Source organism: Hemitrygon akajei, chromosome 11, assembly GCF_048418815.1.
Source record: "Hemitrygon akajei chromosome 11, sHemAka1.3, whole genome shotgun sequence".
Classification (NCBI taxonomy): domain Eukaryota; kingdom Metazoa; phylum Chordata; class Chondrichthyes; order Myliobatiformes; family Dasyatidae; genus Hemitrygon; species Hemitrygon akajei.
The window spans coordinates 6,483,551-6,499,462 of record NC_133134.1 but is presented as its reverse complement, the minus strand read 5'-3'; the positions used below and the strand labels follow the sequence as shown (position 1 = coordinate 6,499,462).

Below are 15,912 nucleotides of genomic sequence, written 5' to 3'. Positions count from 1 at the left end.
GAAATCCAGAGTAGCACACACACAAAATCCTGGGGCAACTCAGCAGGTCAGGCAGCATTATGGAAGTGAATAAACAGTTGACATTTCAGGCTGAGACCCTTCACTGGAAAGGAAGGGGAAAGAAGCCAGAATTAAATGGTGGTGGGGGGGGGGGGGGGAAGAGTACATGATTGGTGAAATCAGGTGAGGGAGAATGTATTAAGAATGTGTGAATTGTAATGTTGATTGACTGTAACCTCAGCCCTACAATCCTCCCCCATCCTGGTCATCTTCACCCCTTGCTTGTCAAGAACCTTTCTCCCTTTCTTTAAAAGTATTCAAAGGCTCTGTGCCCACTGCCCTTTAATGAATAGAGTCCCAAAGTCCCCATGACCTTCTGAAAGAAAAAAAATCAAATCAGTTTTGTCTTAAATTGGCAACTGTTTAGTTTTTAACAGTGACCCACAGCTCCAAATTCTACCAGCAGAACAAAGAGCAACTATCTTCTCTGTCTCAACTGTGTCAAGCCCCCTTGGGATTGTATAAGTACCAATCAAAACACCTCTCATGTTTCTAAACAGCAGATAACCTATACAACCTTTTCTCCCAAAAAACTCCTGCACATTTTAAAGATTAGCTTTTACATGTACATCAAAAAAATACAGTGAAATGTGTTTCTGCGCCAAATCAAGTCAACAAGGATTGTGTTTGTAACACATCTGGCACCAACATTGCAATGCCACAATTTACTAACCCTAACCTGAACTGCAATGAAACTCAGGCAGTCACAGGAAAAATGTATAAACCCCTTACAGCATCGGGAATTATACCCTGATCACAGGTCACTGGCACTATAAACCATTACACTAACCACTATGCTACAGTGATGCCCAGAACAATTCTATAACACAGAATAGATTGTAAAAGTAAAAACAGCATTCAATTCCTAATTTGTGATTGAGGATTAAAACCTAAAAGGGTTAAAGAACTTGTTTGGAAACCTAGAAAAGAACACCTGATTCTAATTGGCCCATGCTGCAGTCCCTTCCAACACATTCTCTCTGGCTTCCTGTTGGCCTTCATCCACTGGACCTTTCCCGACATGTCTGAGCTCCCTATTTCTGGTTTGCATTCCCTTTCTCTTTCTTTATCCCTCTGCTTTTCACATTACTCTTCAACAACCGTTCTGTCTAGATTCCAAGTAAAGAATACGGTCACAGTGAACAAAGTGGAAAATAAAACAGATGCAGGAACGCAGAAGCAAACGTGGAAATAATTGGCCTTTTCTCCTGGGCGTCAGCAGCAAGGCCACCATTTATTGCCCATCCCTGGATAGCGTGTATGGAATGCCATTCTAGAGGGCACGGGGCATAGAGCACTTCAACACAGAAGCAGACTCTTCATCCTATCTGGTCCATGTCGAGCCGCTAATCCGCCTAATCCTATCGACCTGCACCTGGATGATAGCCCTCCATACCTAGCTGAAGTGGTGGATTGCCAGTGCAAGTAGTGAATTTGAGTTTGATTTCAACATTTAAGACAAATATGGATAGGTACATGAATATGAAGAGTTATGGCCTGGTCAATGGGACTAGGCAGATTAATAGATCAGCATGGTCTAGTTGAGCCAAAGGGCCTGTGTCTGTGTGGTAGTTTTCTATGATTGCATGACCCTTCCCATCTATGTACTAATCTAAATTCCTTTTAAATGCTGAAATCAAACCTGCATCCACCACATCCGCTGGCAGCTCATTCCACACTCAGACCGCCCTCATGTTCCCCTTAAATAGTTCACCTTTCACCCTTAACCCATAACCTCTAGTTGGAGTCTCAGCTAACCTCAGTAATAAAAGCCTGTTGGCATTTACCCTGTCTACACCCCTCATGATTTTGTATACATCTATTAAATCTCCTATGCTCCGGAAAGTAAATTGTGGATCTGAAATCACATGTAGGAGACCTTTTGGCTCATTGTGTCCAAGCTAGTAATATGTCTATTGCAAACTTCATATTAATTCCTCAATTTTGTTTTTGTATTCCTTCATGCCCTGACTAATCAAGAGTCTACCGAACGCTGAGTTAAATAACACTCAATGACTTTTCCTCCACAACCGTCTATGGCAATGAATTCCACAGATTCGCCACTCAGGCTAAAGAAATTCCTCATACACATTCTAAATGAGTATCACTGTATTCAGAAACTGTGTCCTCTGGTCTTAGATTCCCCCACCACTGGAAACATCCTCTCCACTTCCACTCTGTTGAGGCCTTTCAACATTTAGAAAATAGTTTAAGCTTTTATTTCTTCTACCAAAGTGCATGATCATACACTTCCCGACACTGTATTCCATCTGCCACTTCTTTGCTCATTCTTTTAATCTGTTTTAAGTCCTTCTGTAACCTTTCTGCTTCCTCAACGCTACCTGCCGCTCAACCTATCTTTGTAGCATCTGCAAAGTTGGCCACAAAGCCATCAATTTCATCATCTAAGTCATTGACATATAATGTAAAAAGAATCTGTCCCAATACCGATCCCTGTGGAACACCACTAGTTACCAGTAGCCAACCAGAAAAGGCTCCCTTTATTCCCATTCTTTGCCTCCTGCCAGTCAGACATTGCTTTATCCATGCTAGTACCTTTCCTGTAATACCACGGGCTTTTAACTTGTTTTTTTGTCCATTTTATGTGTCAGTGTCAAAGTAGAATTTATTATCAAAGTATGTATATATTCCCTTACACTACCTCAAGTTTTATTTTCTTGCAGAAAAATAAAGAAACACAATAGAATCTATGAAAAACTATACATAAAGACTGACAAACAATCAATGTGCACATGAAGTCAAATTGTGCAAGTGAACAAACTATACTGAAAATATGAGTTGTAGAGAGGGAAAATAAATCAGCCATGATTGGATGGTGGTGTGGACTCGGTGGACCAAATGGCGTAATTCACCTCCTATGTCTTATGGTTTAAAAATTAAGCACAGCCCTTAAAATGCTTTAGAAGAATTAACAATCCCCAACTTTCCTTGACGCCAGGGAAATATTTTTGATAGATGCAATTAGTCATAGTTCTAAGTGACGAAATCTATTGAGTATTGCAGTTAACGAGAAGGTTCACTGCCCTTCTTTCAGCACCTTGTCTTGATTCTATTCCGTCAACATTCTGATCCCTGTGGGAGATTTATTCCCTTAATCTGTCATACCTACGACAATCATTAGGTAGAGTGCACACACGCCTCCTCGCTCATGAATTAATTCTCTGCATTGTTTTACAGTGACGATTTCTGTTGTATAGACCTGATGCCTGCTGTAGTACATCCTCTAACCAAAGCAGCTTTTGGGAACAGTCACACCCATAAATATTAGCAGGTTCCAGCCTGCTGTGAGTGATGTGTCGTCACCAACCCAAGGCCGACAGATGCAGAGAGTGGAGAATTCCTGCTCATGTAAAAGGGAGTGGTTGACCAGTGCTCATCCAGTGAATAATTTATTGCCTTGACAACCATTCGGTTATTTTAGTCCAGGCTCATGTTGAAGTAACTGTCATTACCGATAATAAAATAACTAAAGTGACTGGGCCCAGAATGCACCCACTCTTACAACTCAAGCATATGTTGTGCACACGCAGAGTTAGCATGGGTTTCTGTCACCCATACTGTTCTGAAGTCTGGAGAGAAAACTGCTATTTTTACACAGAACTGGCTTACAGATATTGATTATTTTAAATTGTATTATATTTAAATATCTTACTTGCAAGATCAATGGCCATTCATCATAGTGATTTTAAAATCGATCAAAACTTCAAGCGAACAGCTGATGATATCTTGAAGTTAAAAAAGACGATAGGGCCTTAGTTGTTGAGGATATTTCACATCCTTCTGTTATCTCATCTGTCTCCAGCACCTCCAGTTGTGTAAAGGGACACTATGTTTCAGGAAAATCTTTCTGGAGAAGTCTCGCTACAGAGGCCTCACTCGACTGGCTTGAGTACAAACTGCCGCCTAACCCAGCCTATCATGTCTGTAGTAAGAAGTGTCTCTGGTGGTCTCACTTTAAAGGTTTTCCTTGACTACAATTGCCCCAGGCTACCCTTGCCTTACTGTGACTTCCACACTGGTATTTATACCTACTCATGCCTTTTCTTCACCTGGCCACATCAACCATCCTTCCTTGTGTGTTAATCTTCCATCTAGTCCATTTTCTCAAGTCCATCACCACTACTGGGGCATAGGTAGCTGACAGCAGCTCACCAAAGTCTTCTACATTGGGTCAGTCTTTCAAGTTGTCCTCAGGTGAAGCCCATCTTCAAAGATCCTTCCTTTCCCAGGGATGAGATATTTGGAGCTTCTGTTGGTGTTTCTGTAAGTCTGTCTGGGTTTTTACAGGATGGATTTGCTAGCCCCATGTCCAACCCTCCTTTCACAGCTGGGGTTAGGACTAACCATGGTAGAGTTCATCTAGTCAACTCTGAACTGTTATTCTGCCTAATCCCATGACCTAGACCATATCCCTCCATACCTTACCATTCAAGTACCTATTCAAAATTCTCTTTAATGCTGCAATCAAACCCACATTCACTACTTTGATTGCAATATCTAAGAGAAGTTTTGATAGGTATATGGATGGGAGGGCTATAGCAGATCTATGAGACTTAGTCATTTCCAATTGTATTCATTGATGTCTATCTTCAACAAACAGCTCGGTATTTTGGTCTTTGCAACAGCATCATTACACGCTGTCTGCCAAATCTTTTCATTGTCCTAAGAATGACAGTCAGGTCACTGCAGCCATCTAGAACAGGAATGGCCTCACCATCTACAGTGTGGGATAAGAAGCTTGAAAGGTCCATCTCAGAGTTCGATTGCTGTGAACTGTTTGTAACCCGAATAGTTTTCAAGTTGGAAATGTGTCCAACAATCCACACAGTAGACGACGGTAAAGCTCTCCTGTCACTCTCCCATGTACTAGTGCCATCAAACAGTGAGCATTCATAAAATGTCATAGCATCATAGAACACCACAGTACAGCCCTTCAGCCCTTCTAGTTCATGCCGAGTCATTAATCTGCCCAGTCCCATCGAGCTGAAATGCATTTAACAAAAATCTAGAGACGTTACTGGTTTTTTTTGAGGCAGTGAAGACATTATGGAGAAAGATTATAACAACAGAACCCAGTTTAATATCATTGACATATGTTGTGGAGTAAGACCATAAGATATAGAAGCAGAATTAGCCCATTTGGCCCATTGAGTCTGCTCCGCCATTTCATTATGGCTGATCCGTTTTTCCTCTCAGCTCCAATCTCCTGCCTTCTCTCCTGTATCCTTCATTCCTTGACCAAGCAAGAATTTATCAACCTCTGCCTTAAATATACATAAAGATTTGGCTTTCACAGCTGCAGGTGACAACGAATTCCACTGATTTCACCACTAAAGAAATTCCTCCTCATCTCTGTTCTAAAAGGACACCGCTCTGTTTTGAGGTTGTGTCCTCTGGTCTTAGACACTCCCACCATAGGAAACATTCTCTCTACATCCACTCCCTCAAGGCCTTTCACCATTCGATAAGTTTCAATGAGATTACCCTTCATTCTTCTAAATTCCAGTGAATACAAGCTCAGAGCCATCAGACACTCTTCACATGACAAGCTGTTTAATGCTGGAATCACTTTTGTGAACCTCCTTTGAATCGTCTCCAGTTTCAGCACATCCTTTCTAAGATAAGAGGCCCAAAACTGCTCACAATACTCCAAGTGAGGCCTCAGTAGTGCTTTATAAAGTGTCAACACTCTATGCTTTGTATTATAATCCTCCTGAAATGAATGCTAAGATTGCATTTGCCTTCCTCACCAGAGACTCAAGCTACACATTAACCTTTAGAAAATCCTGCACAAAGACTTCCAAATCCCTTTGCACCTCAAATTTTTTGTATTTTCTCTCCATTTAGAAAAAAGTCAACCCTTTCATTTCTTTTACCAAAGTTCATGACCATACACTTCCCGACACTGTATTCAATCTGCCATTTCTTTGCCCATTCTTCTAATCTGTCTAAGTCTTCTGTAGCCTCCCTATTTCCTCAAAATTACCTGCCCCTCCATCTATCTTCATATTGTTTGCAAATTTTGCAATCAAATCCATCATCCAAAACATTGACAGATAACATAAAAAGAATCAGTTCCAACTCAGACCCCTGTGGAACACCGCTAGTTTACCGACAGCCAACCAGAAAATTCTCCCTTCATTCCCAGTCTTTGTCTCCTGCCAATCAGCCACTAGTTGATCTAATCTAGAATCTTCCCTGCAATACCATGGGCTTGTAGCTTGTCAAGCAGCCTCATATGTGGCACCTTCTGTAATGTGTTGTTTTGCGGCAGCAATACAGTACAATACATAAAATGTTCAATAAATTACAATTAAAAATATACATATAAATAAATAAGTAGTGTAAAAAGAGAGCAAAATAGTGAAGTAGTATACATGGGTTCATTGTCCATTCAGAAATCTGATGGTGGAGCAGAAGAAACTGTTCCTAACGCATTGAATGTGTGTCTTCAGGCTCCTGTGTCCCCACCCTGACGGTAGTATTGAAAAGAGATTGTATCCTAGGTGATGGCGATACTTTCCAATTCATCAAGTAGCAGGGGAGCATGAAGGGAATGTGATTGGGAATAGTAACAGGAGACATACCATCCCTTGTCTGTTCTCAATCAGTTGAGGTTATAGACATCCTCCATAAAAGGATAAATCCCACCCCTAATGGAAAATGAAGAAATACAATGGAATGTATAAAACACTACATTATCTTCCAATCCCTATTGGATCATCTCCAGATAGAGTGGAGGTGATTGGGTAAACCCCCAGTCAATGTCTGAGATTCAAAGCTCAAAGTAAAAATTATCAGTTATTTATTATTATAAATATATATTACCATAGGTTACCTTGATAATCATTTTCTTCATATACTACCTTGAGATTCATTTTCTTGCAGACATTTACAGGAAAATAAAGAAATACAATAGAATGTATGAAAAACTGCACATACACAAAGACTAACAAACAGTCAATATGCCTAGCGCAAACAAAAAAAAGTACTGAAAACATAAGTTGTAAAGACTCCTTGAAAGTGAGTTTGTAGGTTGTAGAATCAGTTCAGAATTGTGATAAGTGAAGTTATCCAGGTGCCTGATGGCTGTAGGGTAACATCTGTTTCTGATCTGGTGGCGTGGGACCTAAGGCTTACTGTACCTCTTTCCCAATGTTAGTAGTAAAAGAGAGCACAACTTGGATGATGAGGGTCCTTGACGATGGATGCTGCTTTCGTGTGGCAGCAGTCTTTGTTAATGTGCTCAGTGGTGGGGAATATGGGCTTTACCTGTGATGGGCTGGGCTATATCATCACTTTCTATAGACTTTTCCATTCCTGGCCATTGATGTTTCCATACTTGGCCATGATGCAATCAGTTAGAATGGTGGTAGTGAGAAGAGAGCATGGCTTGGTTGGTAACATGGTCAAACAGTTCAGACCAAACATCAGAATGGGGAAGGAATGTGATCTAAGTGACTTTGACCGTGGAATGATTGTTGGTGCCAGACAGGGTAGTTTGAGTATCTCATAAACTGTTGATCTCCTGGGATTTTCATGCACAACAGTCTCTAGAGTTTACAGAGAATGGTGTAAAAAACAAAAAACATCCAGTGAGCGGCAGTTTTGTTGTTGAAAACACCTTGTTAATGAGAGAGGTCAGAGGGGAATGGCCAGACTGGTTCAAGCTGACAGTAGCTCAAATAACCACACATTTACAACAGTGATGTGCAGAGCACATCTCTGAATGCACAACATGTTGAACCTTGAAGTGGATGGACGACAGTAGCAGATGACCGCAAACATACATTCAGTGGCCACTTAGGTAGAGGAGGTACCTAATAAAAACTGGGATTGAAAGTGACTCAAAATAGAATTGCCTGTCAGTTCTCTGCATATCGGAAGGAACTTGTTAGTTACCAAATGCTGGGAATAGTTTACCTGATGGAGATGGGAATGGACCTGGCTGGTCTCTCCTTTTGAGAAATGGTTGAGGCAATATTGGGAAGAAATTAAAATTGAGACTGTGCCTGTGGCTGTTTTTTTCCACTGATAATGAGGTGTGATGCAATCAGGTGAACACTTCAGTACAGGTCTGTCTCTTGCCTTATTGTCTAAAAATGCTCTGTTCTAACAATGACGCCCACTGAAAATGCCTACTCTGTTCCACAATCCTTCATCATCTTCACACTTACACATTGTTCAACTCAGCTGCACTCAGTCAAATCACTAAGAGGTCACGAACAATTGACAACCACAGTAATCAAAGAGGAAATCGTAGATACAAAAGTTTCTGTGGATGCTGGAAATCTGGGGCCCCACACACACATCATGTCACTCACATCATGTCACTCACATCCAGGCCATGCTCTCTTCTCCAGGAAGGAGCTACAGGAGACTTATACCCCACATCACCAGGTTCAGGAACAATCATTACCCTTCAATCATCAGGCCCCTGAACCGTGGTGGATAACTTCCACTGATCACTTAACACAACCTATGGACTACCATGGGCACCATGGTAGCATAGCAATTAGTGTGGAGCTATTACCGCTGGGGGCATTCCAGAGCTCAGAGTTCAGTTCCAGTGCCATTTTGTAGAGAGTCTCTGTACATCCTCCCGTGGAATGCTTGGGTTTTCCCCGGGTCCTCCGGTCCTCCCACAGTCTAAAGATGTACTAGGTAGGTTAATTGGTCATTGTACATTGTCCCATGATTAGGTTTGAGTTAACTGAGTCTGTCAGGGTTTGCTAGGGCAGCATGGCTCAAAGGGCCAGAAGGGCCCACTCTGCTCTGTATCATTAAATAAGTTCAAGGACTCTACAACTCATGGTCTCTATTATTTATTTATTTATTTTTATTTATATCTGCACATTTTCTCTTCTTTTGCACATTGTTTGCTTGTCAGTCTTTGTGTATAGTTTTTCATTGATTTTATTGTATTTCTTGCTTCTTCTGTGAATGCCTGTGATAAAATGGTATACGGTGACTATATATAGAGTATGTACTTGATAATAAATTTACTTTTAACTTTGTTCTTTGAATATATACTTCCACAATAAGGCCATATTCAAGATGCCATCCACATCGAGCATTTCATTACAACTGTTCATTGAGGTAGTACAAAGGGAAACAATAACAGAATGCAGAATAACGTTTTATTTTACAGAGAAAGCACAGCGCAGGCAGACAATAAAGTGCAAGGTAATGACGAGGTAGATTTTGAAGTCAGCGGTCCATCTTATCCTACTAGGGGACTATTCAATAGTGGAATGGGTTGGAACTACAATGGCGCTAGACAGAGACTTCTTCAAGCTCATCTGCGGAAACAGTTTAGTTTCTACCTTTAATGTCTCTGCTCTTTTCCAAGGTGGACGGGATTCTGTCAAAGACCCTGACCTACAGCTGCACTCAAACTTTGGTCTTTACGACATTGGTTCCCACGCTTGGGCTCACTAACCAGCCGTTTTCGATACCCTAAGGGACAGCCTAGAAGACAAGCATGCCTTCTGGGTTCTGAGGCTTTGTGGCCCAGGGGACAAGCCGATTCTAAGCTGGTGCCACCAACTGAAGCATTGCAGAAGAAAATGGAATATCAGGAACGCCACGTAGACTGTCGGAGGGCTCAGTACTCAGACTGCTCTCTCTCTCACTCTCTCTTTTTCTGTCGTTGGTGGGGGAGAGTTTGCTGCCGATTTGCCAGTCAGAGAACTCAGAAAAACAGTGATGCAGCAGACTTTAACACCATAAATCAGTCAGTGTTTCTATTTTGTCTCCCCTTTAGCTGTGTGATACCTCTCTGTCCTTTTATTGGGCAGAGAGCCTGTGGCATGTCGAATTGTCAGGTGAATGATTAGCTTTTGCTGTACTGCAGATCATGGCCTTTCGTGGGGGCTTTGCTGTTGCTTGCCAGCTGGGTGCGGATGCTTTTTTTGCTGAAGTAAGAGGGGGAGGGGGATGGTCGATGCTTTGCTGCTGCTTGTGCTTGGGAGGGGGGGAGTAAGGGGGCTTTGGGGGTTCTAACATTTTTACTGTCACTAACTCTTTAGAGCACCCTTTTGTTTCCATGGATGTCTGCAAAGAACAAGAATTTCAGGTTGTATATTGTATATATTCTCTGATATTAAATGGAACTATTGAGCTATTGGGGGATAGAAGCTGCCCTTGAGCCTGGTGGTATGTGCTTTTAGACTTTTGTATCTTCTCCCTGATGGGAGGAGGAGAAGAGAGAATGTCCACAGTGGGTGGGGCTTTGATTAAATTGGCTGCATTACTGGCAGCAGAAAGTGTAGACAGAATCCCTTGGTTGTTGGCGAGTTGGGCGGAAGCAGTATTTACTACTCAAGGCAAGATGTCTACTGTTCAGCAAACAGAAAGTAATTTTGCTCAGAAGCAAAGTCTAAAGTCTAAAGTCAAAGACCACACCAACTTCTCCGTAGAGATTCAGTGAATGGGGCAAGAGGTGTAACATATACACACAGTAGCCACTTTATTAGGTACCTCGTGTACCTAATAAAGCGGCCACTGAGTGTATGTTCATTATCGTCTGCTGCTGTAGCCCATCCACTTCAAGAGTCAACAAGTTATGCATTCAGAGATGCTTCCTGCACATCACAGTTGTCAGACAGAACATATATCAGCACAGGAACAGGCCCTTCGACCCACAATGTTGTAACGAATGAGCTAAAAAGCAAATCAAAAGCACACAAACACTTATCCCTCCTACCTACACCATGTCCATATCCCTCCAGCATCCTTATATCCATGTGCCTATCCAAACATCCCTTAACAGCTTCTAATGTATTTGCCTCTACCACCATACTAGGCAACAGATTCCAGGCATCCACCACTCTCTGAGTAAAAAATTTACCCCTCACATCCCCCTTGAACCTACCTCCTCTCATCTTCAATGCATGCCCTCTGGTATTAGACATTGTAACCCTGGGAAACAGGGTTTCCTATCTATTTTCTATCTATGCTTCTCATAATCTTATAAACTTCAATCAGATCTCCGCTCAGCCTCTGATGCCCCAGAGAAATCAACCCAAGTTTATCCAGCCTCTCGTGATAGCACATGCCCTCTAAACCAGGCAGTGTCCTGGTAAACCTCTTCTGCACCCTCTCCAGAGCCTCAACATCCTTCCTATAGTGGAGCGACCAGAACTGTATACAGTACTCTAGATGGAGCCTAACCAAATTTTTATAAAGTTGCAACATAACCTCTTCACTTTTGAACTCAATGCCTCGACTAATAAAAGCAAGCATTCAATAAGCCTTCTAACCACGTTACCCTGATGAAGGGTCTCGGCCCGAAACATTGACTGCTCATTTCAATGGATGCTGTCCGACCTGCTGAGTTCATCCAGCTTGTTTGTACGTCTTGAACCACCTTACCGACCCGTGTAGCCACTTCCATGGAACTATGAACGTGGATCCCAAGATCTCCCTGCTCAGCAACACTATAAAGGATCTTGCTCTTAACAGTGTACTGTCTCCTTACGTTTGCCCTACCGAGGTGCAACACCTCACATTTATCAAATAACTATGACCATGCATGTTGTTATTTGATTTGCTATTGTCTTCCTGTTAGCTTGAACCAGTCTGGTTATTCTTCTCTGACCTCTCTCATTAACAAAGCATTATCTCCCACAGAACTGCCACTCACTGGATGTTTTGTTTTGTTTTTTGCACCATTCTCTGTAAACTCCAGTGACTGTTGTGTGTGAAAATCCCAGGAGATCAGCCGTTTCTGAGATACTAAAACCACCGCATCTGGCACCGATAATCATTCCATGGTCAAAGTCACTTACATTACATTTCTTCCCCATTCTGATGTTTGGTCTGAATGACAACTGAACCTCTTGACCATGTCTGCATGCTCTATGCATTGAGTTGCTGCCACATGATTAGATATTCACATCAGCAAGCAAGTGTACAGCTGTATGTAATGAAGTAGCCACTGAGTGTTTGTGCCTGCGAATGCTCCTTTTTAAATCTCACTCACGGACCTGTGAGTTGCATCCTCTCTCACTCCTGATTCAATTGGACTGCGGGGAATAACTGCCAGTTTAATCTGGGAGCTTCTAGTAAGGAACTTCATTAGACCCTGGTCTCTGTGAAAATAAGCAAATCTGAATCCGTATTCTCCGTTGATTGCATCTTCCATGGGCCGTTGCTGTAGTTTGTGTGTCCTCAGCATTTCAGACCTCATTTTTGACTGAGATGACTTTGAACAATGAGATAAGGTGAGAGAGGAAAAAGGGAATGGTGAAGGGGGAGGCACGATTACTGCCAGTTCAAGAAATCAATGTTTATGCCATCAGGTTTAACAATCTTAGGAATAAAATGAAGAATCACCCCAATACTTTCCTGTAATCACCTTAAAATTATACCCTATCGGATTAGCCATTATGCCCCCTCATCTTAGAAATTGTGAAAACTGAAATAGTGCAAAATAATTTGCTAAAGTGACAGTAACTAAATAACTGAGAGAGTCTGCGAACATGGCAGCATCACCAGGAAGGGGATGTGAACGAGGTGATTGGCTCCGAAGTCAATAGCAGTGGGGAAGAAGCTGTTCTTTAAGTCTGGACATCTGGGATTTCAAGCTTCTGTATCTTCTCGCAAAAGGTAGAAGAGAGGAAAGGTAATGGCCAAGGAAGCAGGCATCATTGACGATACTGTTACAGAAGCACCTTCTAGAGTGTCCCGTCATGCTGCATCATTGTGTGGTACGAGGCTGCAAGGCATCACACCACAAGACCCCACAGATGATAGTAAAAACCTCCGAGAAGATAATCAGAGTCTCCTGTCCTCCCATTTGTGACGTTTACTGGGAGTTTTGTAAGCGAAAAGCCCAAAGCATTGTTGTGGATCCCTACCACCCTTCTCACAATCTCTTTGACCCACTACCATCAGGAAGGAGGTACAGGAGCATCAGGACTAGGACAGCCAGACTGGGTAACAGCTTCCTCCCTCAGGCTGTGAGACTAATGAATACCTGAGCTACCGAGGTCTTGTCACTAGGAAAGCGAGCTGCTTACTGCAGTGCACCTATATGCATTTAAAATTATATTTTATTAACTTACTCATGGTAATATTTTGGTTTATGTGCTGTGTGCGATATGTTTTATGGATGTATGATGGTCCAGAGGAACATGGTTTCATTTGGTTGTATACAGTAGATGTACAGTCAGATGACAATGAACTTGAACTTGAACTACTAGCCTTCCTGAAACAACGCACTGTGAAAATGGACTGGATGGAAGGAAGAGATACCTGTAAACTAGGCTGTGTGATGTGCATTGAGTCACTCTTAGTCATCACCTAGTTGGAGAATCAACCAATTGCCTCCACTCTACCTGGTTACAGGGTGTGTATTCTTTATAGAAAGAAAGTATGTTTATTTCTAAGTAAGGCCTTTTAAAAATATTGTTCTAGTGAGCTGTCTTGGCTTCCCAACATCGTTAAGTTTGTTCAAATTCTAAACTATATTCATTACAAACTTGGATTAGTTTAATTCTTCGGAGCTGTGAGTTCAGAATAACAATCTTAGGAATGTAATGAGGAAACCGGGTCAATTGAGAAGGATTTCACAAAGGAACCATTGTAAGTTTTAAAGAATGGCTTCAATGTTTCAGCAAGTATTGGAATGTCTAGACTGAGAGTTTTAATGAGCTTATTTAGGTCATATTACTCCTTGGAGAGAAGAAATTTAGAACATGGTGTCATTTAAACAAATAGTCTTTTTCCTCAATTGGAAAGCTAACTGATCTTAATAATGGTTCCAGGAGATCTTCGAGGGAGGGGAGGATTACAGTTGTAAGCTTAGACCAGAAAAGTTGGGCTCCTTCTTCTTCACACAGAGTTTGAGAGTTTGAGAGGAGATCTGGTTAAGGTGGGCGCAATCATGACTGGTTTAGACATCATCACTGGGACTCGAGGATCTGAGTTACAAGGAAAGGTTGAATAGGGTAGGGATTTATTCCCTGAGCATAGGAGAATGAGAGGAAATTTGATAACGATATACAAAATTATGAAGGGTATAGATAGGGTAAATGCAAGCAGGCTTTCTCCACTGGTTTTGGGTGAGACTGCAACTGGAGGTCATACAGTAGTTTAAGGATTCAGGATGAAATGTTTAAGGGGAACATGAGAGGGAACATGTTCACTCAGAGGGTGGTGTGAGTGTGGAATGAGTTGCCAAAGGAAGTGGTGGCTGTGGGTTCAATTTCAACACTTAAGTTTGGATAAGTACATGGATGGGAGGGCTGAGGTCCAGCTGCGGGTCCAGAATAACAGCTTGGGATGGTCTAGATGAGCTGAAGAGCCTGTCTTTGTACTGTAGTGCTCTATGACTCTAACCAGACAGAAGTTATTCCATTAATGTATTGATTAATTGACCACTGTAAATTGCTCCCCGTGTGTATGTGAGGGGTAGAATCTGGGGGGATCTGATGGGAATGTGAGGAGAAGAAAAAAGGGATTGATGTAGAATTAGTGTAAATGGCTAGTAAATGTCACACAGACTGAGTATTTCTTCAAAGTTCAAAGTGAACTTATTATCAAAGTACATATATTCCCACTGCTGCCTGTAAGGAGTTTGTACGTTCTTTCCGTGACTACATGCGTTTCCTCCAGGTGCTCCAGTTTCCTCCCACAGTCCAAGGACATACCAGTTAGTAGGTTAATTGGTCATTGTTCTATTGAACAATGTAAATTGTTCTATGATCAGGCTAAGGTTAAATAGATGGGTTGATGGTTGGCCCAGCTCAAAGGGCAGGAAGGGCCTGTTCTGCACTGTATCTCTATAAATAAATAAATGTCACCATATACAACCCTGAGATTCATTTTCATACAGGCATTCATAGTAAATAGAGAGAAACTCAATTAAATCAATAAAAAAACAACACACAACAGAGATGGATAAACAACTAATGTACAAAAGACAGCAAACTGTGCAAATATGTAAAGAAAAGAATAATAAATAAATAAGCAATAAATGTCAAGAACACAAGTGGTAGAGTCTTTAAAAGTGAGTTTATGGGTTGTGAAATCAGTTCAGTATTGTAGTGAGTGAAGTTATCCCCTGTGGTTCAGGGGTCTGGTGGTTGAGGAGTATAACTGTTCCTGAACTGGTGGTGTGAGTCCTGAGGCTCCTGTAGCACCTTCCTGATGGCAGCAGCGAGGAGAGAGCATGGCCTGAGTGGAGGGGGTCCCTGATGACGGATGCTGCTTTCCTGTGACAGCGTTTCATGTGGATGTGCTCAATGGTGGGGAGGGCTGTTTCCACCACCTTTTGTAGGATCACAAACAGGAGACAATCTGCAGATGCTGAAAATCCAAGCAAAAAAAACCACACACACACACACACACCCCACCTCCCACCTGGAGGGGGGTGCAGGCCAGGAAGCATCTGTGGAAGGAAACAAGTACAGTCAACATTTCAGGCCGAGACCCTTTGGCAGAACTGGAGAAAACAAGATGAGGAGTAGATATAAAAGGTGGGGGAGGGGAGAGAAAAACACAAGGTGATCGGAGGGAAGGATGAAGTAAAGAGCTGGGAAATTGATTGGTGAAAGAGATACAGGGATGGAGAAGGGGGAGTTTGATAGAAGAGGACAGAAGGCCATGGAAGAAAGAAAAAAGGGGGAGGACAACCAGAGGGAGGTGATGGGCAGGCAAGAAGATACGGTGAGAGAGGGAAAAGGGGATGGGGAATGGTGAGTAGGGGGAGGAGTTACCAGAATTTCAAGAAATCATTGTTCATCCCATCAGGTTGGCGGCTACTCAGAAGGAATATAACTTGTTGCTCCTGGCCTCATCCTGACAGTAGAGGAGGCCATGGAT

At 42.2% G+C, this 15,912-nt stretch overlaps 1 long non-coding RNA gene across 1 annotated transcript in view; it reads left to right on the top strand.

Annotated features, from left to right (window-relative positions):
* Window positions 1–9,671, top strand: part of LOC140735069 (uncharacterized) — a 31,163-nt gene extending 21,492 nt beyond the window's left edge. Inside the window, exon 3 of the long non-coding RNA XR_012100676.1 lies at window positions 9,434–9,671. This is a non-coding gene — a long non-coding RNA (uncharacterized lncRNA). The remainder of the gene's footprint in view (window positions 1–9,433) is intronic.
* The last annotated feature ends 6,241 nt before the right edge of the window (window positions 9,672–15,912 follow it).